Source organism: Chiloscyllium plagiosum, chromosome 18 (genome assembly GCF_004010195.1).
Source record: "Chiloscyllium plagiosum isolate BGI_BamShark_2017 chromosome 18, ASM401019v2, whole genome shotgun sequence".
NCBI lineage: Eukaryota > Metazoa > Chordata > Chondrichthyes > Orectolobiformes > Hemiscylliidae > Chiloscyllium > Chiloscyllium plagiosum.
Window position 1 is genome coordinate 21,887,035 of NC_057727.1, and position 17,449 is coordinate 21,904,483.

Sequence of the window (17,449 nt, forward strand, 5' to 3'; positions counted from 1 at the left end):
CAGGCTATTATGCTAATGAGCTTCTCACTGGGATTTAAGCTACGGAAAGAAGCTTGCTGGAAAGCAAATTGACATTGATTTTGTTAAGATCGTTCTAAACTGCCTTGTAGTTTTGCTTTCTCTTATGAAATAAATCATATTCATTCCTTGATTGTGACAGCTTCATTTGAATATGTTTAGGTGACAAACTAATCAACTACAAAAATTAAACTTATGAACTATCAAGGCAGGTTTCATTATGAACTCTGACTTTTCCAGTACTACCATAAGCTAGGATCGTAACTCAAGTGGTAGAGTCATACAGCACAGAAATTCACCCTTCAGTGCAACCAGTCCAGGTTGACTATGTTCCCAAACTAAACTAGTCCCACCTGTCTGTGTTTGGCCCATCTCCCTCCTAACACTTCCCGTTTATGTATTTATCTAAATGCCTTTTAAATGTAACTGTACCCACATCCACCACTTCCTCTGAAAGTTCATTAAATGTAAGAAATTGAGAAGTAAATCTAGAAATAAGCTTGAATCTCAGGAGCAGCTGCAAGATCCATGCTGCTGTCAGTCTACCTAGGCACAGGACATGGCTCAGATGAGAAGATGAACTGTATACATCATTAGATTAGATTACTTACAGTGTGGAAACAGGCCCTTCGGCCCAACAAGTCCACACCGACCCGCCGAAGCGCAACCCACCCATACCCCTTTAACCTAACACTACGGGCAATTTAGCATGGCCAATTCACCTGACCCGCACATCTTTGGACTGTGGGAGCACCCGGAGGAAACCCATGCAGACACAGGGAGAATGTGCAAACTCCACACAGTCAGTCGCCTGAGTCGGGAATTGAACCTGGGTCTCTGGCGCTGTGAGGCAGCAGTGCTAACCACTGTGCCACCGCACATCAGTTGGGCCCTTCTGGCCAGTATTTAGGTTGACCTAATTGGCTTGTTAAGTCCATTTCAGACAGTAAGTAAGCATCAGTTACATTGTAGAGATGTAGAAACAGAGAAAATAGCAGCAGAGATAGGCCATTTCAGCCAAATCAATTTCCTACTGGTTCTGATTTCCTTTGGGTCCTTGTCTCAGCAGACTGTGTTCCTCAACATTTTTGGGACATTATGTGCAACCACAGTAAGTATTTATTGGGTCTGCTATCTCTTTATTTCCCATTGATTGTTTGCCCTGTTTCTAACCGTAAGGGATGTATATTTATCTTCACTCATCTCTTTACATGCCTATGGCTTTGCAACCAATTTGTACCCACAAGCATACTCTTGTAGTCTATTTTTTGCTTCTTAATCAATCCACTGTCTTTCTTTAGTGAAATCTTAACAGCCTCTCAGCTCTGCTACTTTTCTGACCAATTTCTATGCCCTTTCTGGAATTGGTACTCTCTCTAATTTCTCTTGTCAACCATGGTTGGACCACTTTTCCTGTTTCATTTTTCTGTCAGACAGGAATGAACAATTGCTACAATTCTTCCACATACTCTTTAAATGTTTACAATTGCTCATTCACAATCATCCCTTGAAATAACATTCCTCATTTTATCATAGCCAGCTCGCACCTCACACAATTGCAGTTTCCTTTACTTAGATTCAGGACACTAGTCTCGGAATCAATTACGCCACTCTTTAGCAGAGAGGCTTAAAATTCACTTGAAGTATATTCTACAGTGTACAGCAGAGTGCCTCATCCTGAGTGGATTTGCAATGAGTTATCAGTCCAACCCTGCTTGCATTGAACACTTTTTTTGTATGGTCTGGGGATGAATTTTACATTTTGCAGCATGTTCGGGAAGGCAGAATGGATATACAGTGTTGTGCTTGCTACCATCTCTGTCATGTTCAGCTCACCAGGTCAAAGGTCAGAAGGCCAATTACTGGCCATCTGATGAATTGGAGCTCACACAGAGAAGTATAGCAGCACTCCACACCAATCACACTATCGGCCAGGACATCAAGCAGCACTGGGTAATAAGTCAAACAGGAAGTAGCTCATAGCTTAGCTCCTCCCTGAATGCCTGGGTTATTTTGAAAACAATTGCAGGCTGAAAGCAACACAAACTAATTTCAACAAACATACAGATGCTGCCTTTTTCACCAGCAGGACCTGCTGCTACATCCAGGTATAGTCTCAATGCCAGGCTTTCTCTCCTGCCCTTGTGCCATCTCATCATAGCTGCACTGAAAGAACTCTCAAATGGTTTCACAGCCGACATTTAAAAAGGCTGTGGGCAACAACAACATTTCAGATGATTGATTCATTAATTAGCTCATAGCTTTTCAAAAATTCTTCACCAGAAGTGGGTCGTGCATGTTAGGCCCCAACATTTATTGCCTATGTCTAATTGCCCTGGAGAAGGTCATGATGAACTGTCTTCTTAAACTGCTGCAGTCCAAGTGGTGTAGGGACACCCACAGAGCTGCTAGAGGGAGAGTTCAAGGATTTGGACTCCATGACAGTGAAGGATTGAGGATATTATTCCAAGTCAAGATGGTGAGTGGCTTGGAAAGGAGCTTGCAGGTGGTGTTGTCCCTATGCATCTGCTGTCCTTATCCTTCCAGACAATAGAGGTCACAGATATGAAAGGTGCTGTTGAAAAGAGGCCTGATGAGTTGCTGCGTTGCATTTTGTAGATGGAGAGACTGCTGTACATCAGTTAGTGCAGGGAATGCATGTTGAAGGTTATTGGTAGGTGTCAATCCAGGCTGTCTGTTTCCTGTCTGTTGGTTTCGTCAAGTGGAGAGTACTTCAAAACCCTCCGGATTTGTGTCTCATTGATGGTGGATAAACTTTAGGGAGCCAGGAGGCTACTCGCTGAAGAAATCCTAGCATCTAATATGCTCTTGTAGCCTGATTTATATTCTATTTACATAGTTAGTCCAGTTAGGTTTGGGTAATGGTAACCCCCAGCTGGTAGATATGGGAATTTCACCACAATGCATTGAATGCCAATTGGTGATGGTTGGATTCTCTCTCGTGATGGTCATTGCATGAGTCCACTTTATTATAGTTATTACAACTTAGTTGTCATATCCTTGAAGAAATTGGTTAAAATTGTATGTGTAGCACAGCTATAAAGCATTGGGATAAGCTCAGGTAAATGTTGGCTACACGTCATGACATGTTCAGAAGCTATGAACAGAATTAACTTAGATGTCGTAAAGATTCTTTCTTTAAAAAAAATTCTTAGGATATGAATAACCCCTGTTCGCTTTTTAACCAGCAATGACAGTAAGCATGTTCAGCCAAATAACTGTGATAAGGGATAAGAGCACCTTAATCTCATTATTGATGAATGAACAGCAAGGAAGCATGAATTTGGAACATCCCAAAATGACAATAACAATATCCTAAGCCAGGTTCCAGGCAAAGGAAGGGTACTTAGGTCATGACAATCAAAATAGATGGCCAGAAACATGGTTTTACCAACTATAGTACAGAGACAAACTGGCAATGCTCTATAAAATAAGGATTTGCAAAATGCTAAGCACACATCATCATGAAGAAGAGATAATGGAAGAGCTGCATTAATCAAAAGACGGCATCCAGTCAACCAGAGATTGAGGATAAGTGTTCCATCATGAACATAACTGCTGGTCAGTGCCCTTTGCAGTGTGTATTGTCACAAAGCTGGTCCTTGATATTTTTCAGAGGGATTGTAAAACAGCCCAGGCTCCGAAACGGCTGAGTTGGTACAGAGGTGAATGGTTTATTGGGGCCCTTTTTATTTACCCCTAAACTGATGATACCTCAGGCCAAAGACTTTCATGTTTTAGAAATAAGTTGTATGATGAGAGGGAAGTGGCCAGTCCTGGCAGTTGAGGTTTTTTGGCTCAGTTACAGCAGGGCATGTGTGAAACAAGCTGCTGGACTTCTCTCTCGCCTTGCAAATGGTAAGCCTGGTGCCATAGTTTACTGTTTGTGATAGGGGATGTGTGTGTTTTTGGAACAGCATCATTAAGTCAGGTTTGGATAGGATATGTTATTGGGTATTCAATTTTCTGTTCTTTATGTTTCATTTTGTAATTTTGTAAATAAATTTTGTTTGTTTAAAACCTGGCAGACAACCCAGCTAATTTACACTGGGAGTATCCACTATACACCTAGCTAAATAAATAGCAAAGTTACAGTCTGGGCTACCTGCTTAAAGAGGTTTTGAAGGGTCTGGCCTAGTCCATAACTGACTGGGGGCTTTGTGCAGGATTTAAGCAGCGAGTGGTAGATGTCAGTGTCTGTTATTTCAAGTGTTGATTTGGTTCGTTTAAACAGCGTTCAGATAGCAACGGCTCTTTCAGTCACCAAGGACTTTCAGGAAGTGGAAGAAGTGATCTGAGGGGTTTTTGCAAAAGGGAAATAAGATCAATCTGTAGAAATTAATAGACAAGTTGGGGTTGAATTTACCCCTAATGTGAGGAAAGAGGCGATGATTTCAGCAGTAGCTCAGTATTTAAATTTAATGGAAACATCATCAAGATCTGTAGAAATGGCCAGAATTCAATTGCAAATGAAGCAGCTTGAGTTAGAGGTGAGAGAGAAGGGCAGCAGAAACGAAACAGTTTGAGTTCCAATTAAAATCGGAAGAGAGAGAAAACGAGAATGAACGAAGGGCTTTAGCAGAAGAGGAAGAAAAAGAAAAAGAGTTTGAACTTCAGAAATTGACACTTAAAAAGGGAATCAGCATTAAAAAATGGAGATGAAGGCTGAAGGTAGGCTTAATGAGGAAGAGAGTGAGGATGAGCAAGCCCCTGGGAGTCAAAAGCCTGGTGAGAAACTGTTGAAGTATGTTCAATCATTGCCTAAATGTGATGAGAAGGATGTGGAAGCCTTTCAAATCTCATTTGAAAAAGTGGCTAAACAAATACAGTGGCCAGTTACCATGACGGTTTTGTTGATCCAAACCAAACTTGTAGGTCGGGTTAGTGAGATCTTTGAATCACTATCAGAGGAGGTATCTCAGGAGTATGAGGAGGTGAAAAAAGCCATCTTAAGTGCATATGAGCTTGTTCCAGAAGCCTATAGACAATGTTCAGGAATCCAAGAAGGGACCCTGCTCAAACCTACGTTGCGTTTGAAAGGAGCAAACAAAGTGATTTTGATAGGTGGATAAGAACTTTAAAAATAGAACAAACTTACGATGCCCTTACAGAGGTGATTATTTTGGAGGAGTTCAAAAATTCACTGCCTGATGCAGGGCAAGTTCATGTGGAAGAGCAGAGAGTTAAAACAGCAAGGTTAGCAGCTGAAGTGGCTGATGATTATGAGTTGGTCCATAAAACATGGTTTGGCTTCCAGAATCAATTTCAGTCCATGAGGGATAGAAATTGGGACAAAGAGAAATCCTCACGTGGAAAGGGAAAGGTAGATTTCAGTGAAGATCATAAGGATCTTTTTCCCTGAGGGAAAAAAGGAAACCCTTGAGGGGGGCAAAGAGGGTAAAAGCTTTGGTGTTTTCATTGCAATAAAGTAGGCCACAAGAAATCAGTGTTGGTGAGCTCGGAAAAATACAGGAAAGCCAGACATGGGAAAGTAGGATAAGCCTGGATGTTTTGTTGGAATGGTAACAGAAAGCATAATGGAAGCTAGAAAGCTGCATCAGAGTGCACATGCTGATCAAAGGTTGGTTAAGGAGGATGTGCCAGATCTGCTTAAAAAATATACCTGCAAGGGTAAGGTTTATTCACATAGGCCAGGAGTAGCAGGTAAAGAGGTTACAATATTAAGTGACACAGGATCTTCTCAGTCTGTGGTGCTGAAGGATAAGGAGATATGTACTCCTGAGGGAGTATTGCCAGAAAAGGTACTTGTAGCAGGAATTCATGGTGAGACAAAAAGTACTCAATTATGTAAAGTGAGGCTAGAGTATCCAGAAAGAGTGGAGAATTTATGGTCAGGGTACTGGACAAACTCTCAGTTTTAGGAGTACAATTTGTCCTTGCAAATGATATAGCTGATTCACTGGTAGGTGTGCTGCCTACCTCAGTTGAAAAGCGAGTAGAGACGCAAGCAGGAAAAGCAATGCAGGATTCTGAACTAGGAATCTTTCTTCCCTGATTGTGATCTAGTTAATACACAATCAACAAGCTGAAATAGGAGAGACCAAAGGGTACAGATAAGGAAGCTGAAGTGGCATTAGCAGAGATTGTGTTCGATCAGTTGGTTGAGATAAAACAAGAGCAAATAAATAATCATGCAAATATCTTTACCTCTGCAAAGCTCATTGAGTTACAGCAGAAAGATGAAAATGTAAAGCAGTTATATCAAAAGGCATACACAGTAAATGAGTCTGAATGCATCCCTGCATGTTATTACCTGAAAAACAATGTCTTAATGAGGAAATGGAGACCATCGCATATTCAAGCAGATGAGAAATAGGCAGAGATTCATCGAATTGTATTGCCAATGGGGTATAGAAAGGAGGTGTTGCGAGTGGCGCATGAGCTACAACTTGGGGTCATTTAGGAGTGAGGAAAACACAGGCTCAAATACAAAGACATTTTTACTGGCCTGCACTGCACAAGGATGTAGGTGAAATTTGCCAGATATGTCAGGTAATTGGAAAGCCACAAATGGTAATAAAACCTGCACCTTTAACACCTGTTCCAGCATTTGAGGAACCTTTTACAAGAGTCTTAATTGATGACGTAGGACCCCTACCTCAAACAAAAAGTGGGAATCAGTATTTGTTAACAAAAATGGATGTATCTTCAAGATTTCCAGAGGTCATTCCATTACGCAATATCACAACCAAAAGGATTGTAGAGAAATTACTCAATTTTTTAATGAGATATGGACTACCAATAGAGAAACAGTTAGATCAAGGGTCAAACTTCAAATCCACACTATTCAAGGAAGCTTTGGACAGCTTAGGCTTAAAACAATTCAAATCTACTGTGTACAATCCAGAATTACAGGGAATGCTAGAAAGATGACATCAAACATTAAAGACCATGTTGCGGGCTTATAGTCAGGATTATCCAGATGATGGGATAAGAGAATCCCATTTGTGCTTTTTGTGATCAGAGACGCACCAAATGAATTGAGCAAATTCAGTCCATTTGAATTAGCTTTTGGGCATGAAGTGAGAGAACCATTAAAATTAATTAAGGAGAAATTAATAATTCAGAATTCAGAGGCCATACACTCTGTTTGTTTAAAACGTGGCAGTCAACCCAGCTAGTTTACACTGGGAATATCCACTATACACCTAGCTAAACAAATAGCAAAGTTACGGTCAGGGCTACTTGCTTAAAGAGATTTCGAGGGGTCTGGCCTAGTCCATAACACTATACAATTCTGTGCTTATTGAAGAAAATGCAAGTTCTGCAAAGCTTGTGAAATTTCTGTTACTTGCACTGGTTTGTGGCTACTTTGAGCTGAAAATTCATTTTTGACTAGCTTTCCTAATTTAATCTTTAAATGTAATTGACCTAAGCCTCACAACTAAATTAAACCATCCATCACCTCTTAAACCTGGAACTTGATTGACATGAGTGTTACTTGAACATTATCAGCCCAGGTCTGAATATTGTCTGGGTTTTGTTACATATGGTTACAGATTGTTTTAATAGCTGAGGAATCACAAATGGTATGGAACATTGTGTAATTAGCAGTGAACATCCCCACTCTGATCAGATGATAGAGAGATGGTCATTGGATAAGTAGCCGGTGATGGTTTGATATAGGATAGTACCCTGAGGAACTGGTGGAAAGATGTCTCGGGACTGAGATGATTTACCTCCAACAACAGAATCATTTTACATGTGGTAAGTATGACTTCAGTCAGTAAAGAGCTTTACTCATGTTTCCCATTGACTTCATATTTCCAAGGGCTCCTTGCTGCTACATTTAGTCAAATACTGCTTTGGCGTTAAGTCACACTCAACTTGCTCCTTGAGTTAAGCCTTTTTGACCATGTTTGGACCAAGGTTTTAATGAGACCAGTAGCTGAGACATAAACTGAGTATCAGGGACCAGGTTATCACTGAGTAAGTGCCACTGGATAGCGCAGTCAGTGACACAGAATCATAAAAGCCTTATGGTGCAGAAAGAGGCCCTTTGGCCCATCATATCTGAAGCAGCTCTTCAAACAAGCATTATGACTGAGTGCCATTCTCTTGCATAATGCTTCTATTTAAATAGGCATCTAATGCTCACTTGAGTTTCTTTATTGTATCTGCCACCACCACACTTCCAGGCAGTGCATTCCAGACCTAAACCACTCGTTGTCTGAAAAGGATTTTTCTCACATCATATTTACTTCTTTTGCAAACCACTTTACATCTGTGCCATCTCAAAGATAACAAGTGCCCACAGGATGGCACCTAGCATGAATGGCATGTGGTGACAGGCCTGCCTGCAGAGGAGACAATCCTAGCAGCAGACAGGTGAGGCCCTAAGTAGTCTCTAACACATAATGGCCCCAACTAGCAGTGGGACATGTAGCTTGATCATGGGTCTGCCTGCTCAGAATTTAACTACAGTGGGGGTGAGGAGGAGGCATGGTTTGGGTGTGCTAACCCTCACCCCATGCACTCCCACCCACCATTCCCACACCTCCCCAAAATAGCTGCTCCTCCCGACTTCAAACATATTGTCTCTGAGAGCAAATGGTTCCATTCATTATCTCCATCACCTGCTTTCCTTCAGTTTAAATCAAAAGAATGATCTTCAGAAAGTGACACTGACAACGATGAGAGAAATATGCTACAAACATCTACAAATATAAACAGTAATTCCACAGAATTCAAGAACAGCTAAAAGAAAGAATCTAGGATTTGCTTTTCCAATTACCTCTAGCTAAAATCTCCTATACCAGGCAACATCCTGGTAAATCATTTCTGTAACCTCTCCAAAGCATTCACATCCTATTGGTTAGTGTGATAACCAGAACTGTATGCAATATTCCAAGGGTGGCCTAACTGAAGTTCTATAAGGCTGAAGCCGAACTTGCCTATCCTTATACTCAAAGCCCCTTTCAATGAAGGCAGCATGGCATAGGCCTTCTTTACGACCTTGTCTACCTGCGCTGCCACCTTCAGTGATCTGTGGACCTGCACATTCAGAACTTCCCCCCCTCCCCCCCAACCCCACATATCAACGCTCTAAGAGTTCTGCCATCCACTGTATAATTTCCACATGTACTTGACCTTCAAAAATGTATTCCCTCACATTTGTCCAGATTAAACTCCATCTGCCATTTTTCTACCCATGCTTCAAACTGATGTATATCCTGCTGTATCTTTAGAACAGGGTGTTGGTGATAATCACTCCCGGAAACTCGCCATTCTTGACCATCTCCACCTCAGCACCATTGATGCAGATAGCAGCGTGCTCTCCATTCTGCTTCCCGAAATGAATGACCAGTTGCTTCAGTTTTCTTAGTACCACTCCCCTCGTGATTGGAACTTCGCCATGTCCCTCTTTCCCTTCCACTTCCTGGGTTACAGCTATATCTGAAAGATTGTATCCTCTTCCGTGAAGACAGAAGCAAAATATTTGCTCACTTCATCCCCCATTTCCTTATTACCTACCATTAAATTCATATCCAGAAGAATAAGATGCATGGGATCTATGGTGACTATGGGATCTATTCAGAATTGGCTTGCCCATAGAAGGCAGAGGGTAGTGGTGGAAGGGTGTTTTTCAGACTGGAGATCCGTGACTAGTGATGTTCCACAGGGATCCATACTGAGACTTCTGCTGTCTGTGATAAATATAAGTGACTTTGATGAAAAAGTAGATGGATGGATTAGTAAGTTTGTAGATGATATAAAAATCGGTGGAGTTGTGGATAGTGTAGAAGGTTATCAGAGGACACAGTGGGATATAGGTCAGTTGCAGATATGGGTGGAGAATAGCAGATGGAGTTTAATCCAACTAAGTGTGATGTGCTGCAATTTGGGAGATCAAATGTTAAGGAAAATTATACAGTTAATGACAGAACTCTGAACAACATTGTTTTGCAGATAGATCTTGGAGTTCAAGTCCATAGCTCCCTGAAAGTGGCCATGCAAGTCGATAAGTTGGTAAAGATGGCGTATGGCATGCTTGCCTTTATTGGTCAGGAAATTGAGTTCAAAAGTCAGGATGTCATGTTGCAGCTTTCTAAGACTTTGGTTCGGCCACACGTAGAGTATTGCATTCACTTCTGGTCGCCACATTACAGGAAGGATGTGGAGGCTTTGGAGAGGGTGCAGAAGAGGTTTTCCAGGATGCTGCCTGGACTAGAGGATTGTAGGTATAAGGAGAGGCTAGAAAAACTCAGGTTGTTTTCTCTGGAACAGCAAAGGCTGAGGGGAGACTTAATCGAAGTCTGTAAAATTATGAGATGCATAGATTGGATTGACAGTCAGAATCTTTCTTGCCCAGAGTTGAAATGTCTAATCTTAAATGCATGCCCCCTAATATAAGAGGGGGAAAGTTCAAAGAAGACATAAGAGGCAAGTTTTTAACACAGAGTGGTAGGAGTCTGGAATGCACTGCTGGGGTGGTGGTGGAGGCAGAAGCGATTTGGGCATTGTAGGGATTTTTAGATAAGCGCATGAATATGCCAAGGAATAGAGGGATATGGACCAAGGGGAGGAGAAGGGATTAGTTTCATTTGACATCATGTTCAGCATAACACCATTGCTATGCTGTACTGTTCTATGTTCTATTTTAACTTTTCCTTACTTAATTACCTGTAGAAACTCCTGCTAACACTTTTTACATTCATCTCTGGCTTCAGCCTACATTCTAATCTCTTCCTCTGAAGGAGTAAGAGAAGGCATTTCAACCTCCCTTGATCTTTAATATTCCAACATGAACATCTTCAAACTCCTCAGAGCTTGCTGTAATTTTATCTTTTATTCCAAGGTGACAGATATTTGTAAAAATAAAATCAGCTGTAGTGAGCCCAAAACAGAACGCTAATTTACAACAGAAAGCATTGACATCACCCAATTAACTACAATCCCAATACATCTCCACATTTACTCTGAACTGGCAGATTAGAGCTACCAGTCTTTTTGCTGGAAACTCCCCAGCAATCCAGTCTGCTGGGGGAAACATGAGGTTTGAGGATGTACTGACTTCAATTGACAAGGAGTCTATTCATTGGATAGTTTTGTTGGGCATTCTCAGTGGAGTTATATTGAATGATCAATAGAGTATGTATGAATTTTCACTGAAGATTTCTACTGAAGCTACATCAGTAAGTCAGAGCAGAACTCTGAGGAAATTCCCAATGTTTATTTTCCATAATACAAGGATGCGTCAATATTCTCAACTCAAAACCTTACAGCTGAACTGATGACAGGATATTGATCTGAAACATTGGGTGGAATTTTTCCAACCCCTGAACAACATGGGCAATGATGAGGCACTTTGGAAAAAAATGATGAAATCATCAGAAAGGAGATTCTCGACGTGGTCAGAAAAATAATCTGATTCTACAACCACATTTTGAAAGAAGACAATCTCAATCGTGAACAGCAAGAGGCCTTTCTGCCTTCAATTGCATGTTATTAGTACATAATCTCACCAGATATTCTTATACTGTCCCACAAACTGCAGAGAAATAAGACAGTGATAATTCACAAAATGGAAGTCACAGCAATTTTTATCTACTGTTCCATATTCTCTCTCTATAAAGGACCAACTCTCACTTCACCTGTAGAAACTTGTGTGATCCATTTTTACGTTTGGCAATAGGATCCAGCTCACTGCTTATTCCTTGAATGCTCCATCTTGGACAGCAATCGCCAACATCTCCAGGCAGTGCTCTATGGGCAGTGAACATCCACATACCCATCCACAGAAGTTGGCATTGCTCAAATACGAGCCTCTGAGCATCCTCATGCCACATCTCTGACCCAATTACAATATAGTTCTGCACCTCAATTCTGAACTTTGGTGTCGATTGGCTCCTTTCAGTAATGCTGCTGCCAGGATAAAACCAGAGGGCATCTCGGAGCTCCTCGCTCGCTCTCTTAGCATTCAAGCATTTTACACCTACTCAGATGCTCACATCTCTGCCTTGCATGCCTTGTCTGTTTGCTGTATGTCACCTTGTTCAGAAGTTACAGACACACAGTAATTCTGTCTTGCTTTGCTCTTTAGCATTGACACAAAGCCAGCAGCTTGTCATTGAATGTCAGCAGTGATCAGTCAGAGGTTTAGATTAGATTAGATTACTTACAGTGTGGAAACAGGCCCTTCGGCCCAACAAGTCCACACCGCCCCGCCGAAGCGCAACCCACCCATACCCTTACATGTACCCCTTACCTAAGGCTACGGGCAATTTAGCATGGCCAATTCACCTGACCTGCACATCTTTGGACTGTGGGAGGAAACCGGAGCACCCGGAGGAAACCCACGCAGACACAGGGAGAATGTGCAAACTCTGCACAGTCAGTCGCCTGAGGCGGGAATTGAACCCGGGTCCCTGGCGCTGTGAGGCAGCAGTGCTAACCACTGTGCCACTGTGCCGCCCACTACACTGCTGTATGGCACTGTGCTACATCAGTATTACACCTTCAGCAATATGCCAGCTGCTTACACAGCAAACGCATTGCATGTGCTTTAACCATGTCTCAAAATCTAACTGGAGTGTAACCTAATCCTTGGTCAAATCAAGAAAGGTAACCTTCAGTCAGGAGGCACCAACAGAATCAGTAAAAGGCAGTATCTGATATTCAAGGGACTTGGACTTGGACATGTTTGGGATGGTCAGGGTCAGCAGATCCATATCACTACAAACTGGGGAATGAGCCACAGTCATTTCTGCAGATCTATTGCAATCTGTCTGGGGTTTCATGGTCAGTCAGTCAGGGAGCTGCACAGAAACAGGTCAGCCATCAGTCTGGGCTATCTGACCAAATTGTTCAGGGATATGGGCTGTGGTCCTTGGAGTCAGCTCAATGAAAGTCAAGGGGGTGTTACCAAGAGCCGCTGCTGTGCTGGGCCAGTGAGGAGAGCCAATTCTGGGCATTAGAGGCAACGTGCTAGGATGTAGAGGGGACAATAGTTGTGAAGGAGGTTACTGAACAAAATGGAGGGGTAACAATAGTCCATTAGAGGATATGAGCTATTGCAGGAGGGAGGTCATTGACAGTCACAACCATCCTGCCTTTGGCAAGGAACAGTGCAGCATGATGGGTGGCATTGCTAAGCTGTAGGGCTGGAGCACAGAGAGGTGAAGATGTAAATTACATGCGTGGATGCTCATTACTGGTGGGGTTGACATAGAGTACAATGAAGGAAGGAATATAGAGCTTTGGTTGGGGGGGTGGGGAGGGGGTTTGGGGGGTTAGTTGCTGGGTCTTCACTTGATGACCAGCCTTCACCTGAGACTCTCAGTGCCAAGCACAACCTTCAGCGGCTTCCCTTCTTAGGCAAAATGTAAACCTTCAATTGAAATGGAAAATAGTTCTGACCAGATCCAGAGTGGGCATAATGAGTGGTTTTATTCTGTCTGAATAGTCAGGCTATACTTGAGTGGTGTGAAGCTATTCAAAGGGCAAACACAGATTGAAGAAACCTGTGACCATAGTGTCCTGCAAGTGAACTACATGCAGTGTCTAACTGTGTGGGATACAAATCCTGATTACAAGCAATCTTCACCATTGCCATTGGTCATTGCTGATTGAAGAGTCATCTCCATGAAGCAGAAACAAGCACAGATGGCATTCACAGTGTCACTTAGGTTCACATTTCACAAGGAAAATCCAAGATCTTGTAAGTTGCTCAAGGGTCTGGAGCTGATTTCCTCTCACCTTGAAGCGCAAGTATTTGACAACTATCAGTTCTATGTAATTTCTTGGGTGATGTGGAGGGTGAGGGGCAAGGTATCAGTAATCATACAGCACTTACAATCTCTGACTGTTTGCTCGACATGGCATGTGCTACATTCACTGGAATAAAGGACACCACATCAAAGCTGCTGGTCAGAGTTTTCCATGTACCAATGTACGGTGGACTATTCCAAACCGGTATTTGTGAATGATGTGAATGTGACAGTTCACATTACTGAGGACCTGTTCTGTTTCTGATATTCCCAACAGAGATTCATTGCTAGAATGGTCGACTGCTCTAGCCACAGCTAGGGTCATGGTCACAGCAGCTGAGGCACAGTGAAACTGCAGAAGAAGTTGAGGAGGAACAGATGGGCCAGTAAGCTCAGGATCAGCAACAGCTCTCCACATGAGGAAGTCACAGCTGAAAGTCCCCTCAGAAGGTACCAGCGGCCCAGAGTCCATCTTCCTCAATGCCATTTTCTCCTGAATGTCACCACTGTTCTTGTTTTAACAATGTGAGAAACAGAGTGATAAAACAAGATCTTAATCAGAATATTGCTCACTATCTATTGAAGTTACTTGGAAAAGATAGCATTATAGAGCAATGTAAATTTTAAAACAACTCTTTTCTCTTTGTCAGTAACAATGAATATGGCTTTTATTATGCACATCTAATCTAATTAGGCAAATGAAGTATATGGCCATAAATAACTTAATCTGGTGAACATTAATGCAATTGTCTCAGAGTTTCCTTTACAGATTTGGGCCCGATTTTAACTCAGTCAAAACCAATTCCTTTACACAGTGATAAGAAAGGGAACTTAGTGAGGCACTGATGCAGAAAGTAACATGCAGAGAGATCTGCAAAAGCTGTCTCAGCATCTGGGTTGGTACAGTTGACTCCACAGCCCTGTAGAGTTGTACATTTTTTAAAATCAACATCTTGGAGGTTACCATTACATAGATCATAGAACATTACAGCGCAGTACTGGGCCTTCGGCCCTCGATGTTGTGCCGACCTGTCATACCAATCTGAAGCCCATCTAACCTACACTATTCCATGTACGTCCATATGCTTGTCCAATGACGACTTAAATGTACTCAAAGTTGGTGAATCTACTACTGTTGCAGGCAAAGCATTCCATACCCTTACTACTCTGAGTAAAGAATCTACCTCTGACATCTGTCCTATATCTATCACCCCTCAACTTAAAGCTATGCCCCCTCGTGCTCGCCGTCACCATTCTTGGAAAAAGGCTCTCCCTGTCCACCCTATCTAACCCTCTGATTATTTTATATGTCTCTATTAAGTCACCTCTCAACCTTCTTCTCTCTAACGAAAACAACCTCAAGTCCCTCAGCCTTTCCTTGTAAGACCTTCCCTCCATACCAGGCAACATCCTAGTAAATCTCCTCTGCACCCTTTCCAAAGCTTCCACATCCTTCTTGTAATGCGGTGGCCAGAACTGTACACAATACTCCAAGTGCGGCCGCACTAGAGTTTTGTACAGAAACAAAATTAGATCAGTCATATAAATACAGTGGCTTCAAGCGAAGGTCAAAGGCTAAGAATCCTGCGATAAGTAATCTACTTTCTGACAACCCAAAGGCTGTCCATCATCTACAAAGCACACAAGTGTGATGGGATATTTCCCACTTCGCTGGATGCTTCAACAACACTCAAAAATATTGACACCATCCAGGACAAAGCAACCCCCTTGACCCACATTCATAAACATTTACTCCAGTCACCACCAATGCTCACTAATAGCAGGGTGTATCATCTTCAAGATACACTATGGGGAAATCACCAAAGCTTTGTACACAGCACTTTCCATAATCACTACCATCTAGAAGGACAAGGTCAGCAGATACATGGCAACACCACAACCTGCAAGTGCCCCTCCAAGCCACTCACCATTCTGACTTGGAAATATATTGTCATTCCTTTAATGCCATTGGGTCAAAATTCTAGAAATCCCTCCCCAACAGTATTGTAGATCAATCACCATGGACTGCAGCATCTCAAGAAAACAGCTCACCCCCATCTGCTCAAGGGCAACGAAGAACGGACAATAAATGCTAAGCAGGCAGCGACTCCCCCCCACATCCCATAAATAATTTTTTTTTAAAGCAAATTGCACACAGAGCCAAATTTTCCATTCCTTTAACAGCATGATCAGTGGCCAGAAAGTTGGAAAAATAATTCAAAAATGAAAAATAAATTCTCTATGTCAAGAAAAGAGTTTTCCCACATTCCCCTTAAAATTTAAACAGTGAGTTCAGAATCTTACTAATGATGGTGACTACCTCATTTCCATGGACTCACCTCTGATTATTGGCTAAATTTGCCTCCCTTCCCTGAAACTCCCAACTGTCTGGATGAAACTCCATCTGCCATTTCTCTGCCTAACTTTCCAACTGATCTATATCTTGTTGCATCCTTTGATATTCTTCCTCACTATCCATTACTCCATCAAATTTTGTGTCATCTGCAAACTTACTTATCAGACCACCAACATTTTCATCCAAATAATTTATCTATATTACATACAACAGATGTCCCAGCATGGATCCTTGTGGAACGCCACTGGTCACAGACCTTCAGTTAGAAAACATTCCTCCACAACTACACTCTGTCTTCTACGGCCAAGCCAATATTGTGTTCAACGTGCCAACTCACCATGGATCCCATGTTGTTTGATCCCTGGACCAGCTCACCATGAGGGACAAAAACAGAAGCTGCTGGAAAAGCTCAGGAGGTCTGGCATCATCTGTGAAGAGAAATCAGAGTTAACATTTTGGGTCCAGTGACCGTTCATCAGAACTGGGGAATGACAGATCTTGTCAAATGCTTCAGGAAGATACATGTAGGCAACATCCATTGCCTTATCCTCATCAGGCACCATTCCTCAAAAATCTCCAATTTGAGAGACAAGACCGCCCCCAACACAAAGCCCAGCTGACTATCCCTGGTAAATCCATTCTTCAAATGCAAATATGTCCTGTCCCTAATAATATTCTCTACCATTGAAGTAAGGCTCACCAGCCTATAGTTTTCTGGATTATCCCTTTCACCGTCTTGAACAAAGGAACAACATTGTCTATTCTTCAGTCTTCTGGGACATCGTCTGCAGCTAAAGAGGATATCACGCTTACTCAAATGTTGGGTGTAAGTGTGGATACATTGTGCAGAGCAGGTCCCAGCACAATCCCTGTACATTGCTCGTAGATTCGGTGATGTCCACATATACATCCATGTACGTCTTGGTTGTAGTCATCGTCATCGCAATTCAAGCATCCTGAAAGTCAATGATATCTGCAGTCAAGGAGTTGGTTTATCCATGAGAAATCAGCAACACTTGGTCATTACAACTTCTTTCTTCCTCGGGCTATCTGTCGAGGCTGCTAAATGGGTGCGACTTCACTCGGATTAATACTAACAAAGACATAAGAGCCAACATTTGTAAATACAAATATGCTTATAAGAAGTACATGAAACATTATAATGATGTATCACTCATGCCACCCACCTATGTACTCTCAGTACATGTTTTTCATGCTTTCTCGCCCAATACATCAAACATCCACATCAGGGGTACATAGACCCTAATCTGTCATTGCCTCTCGTGGCTTGGAACACTTGGCTAGTTGGCCCTAAAGGATCTGG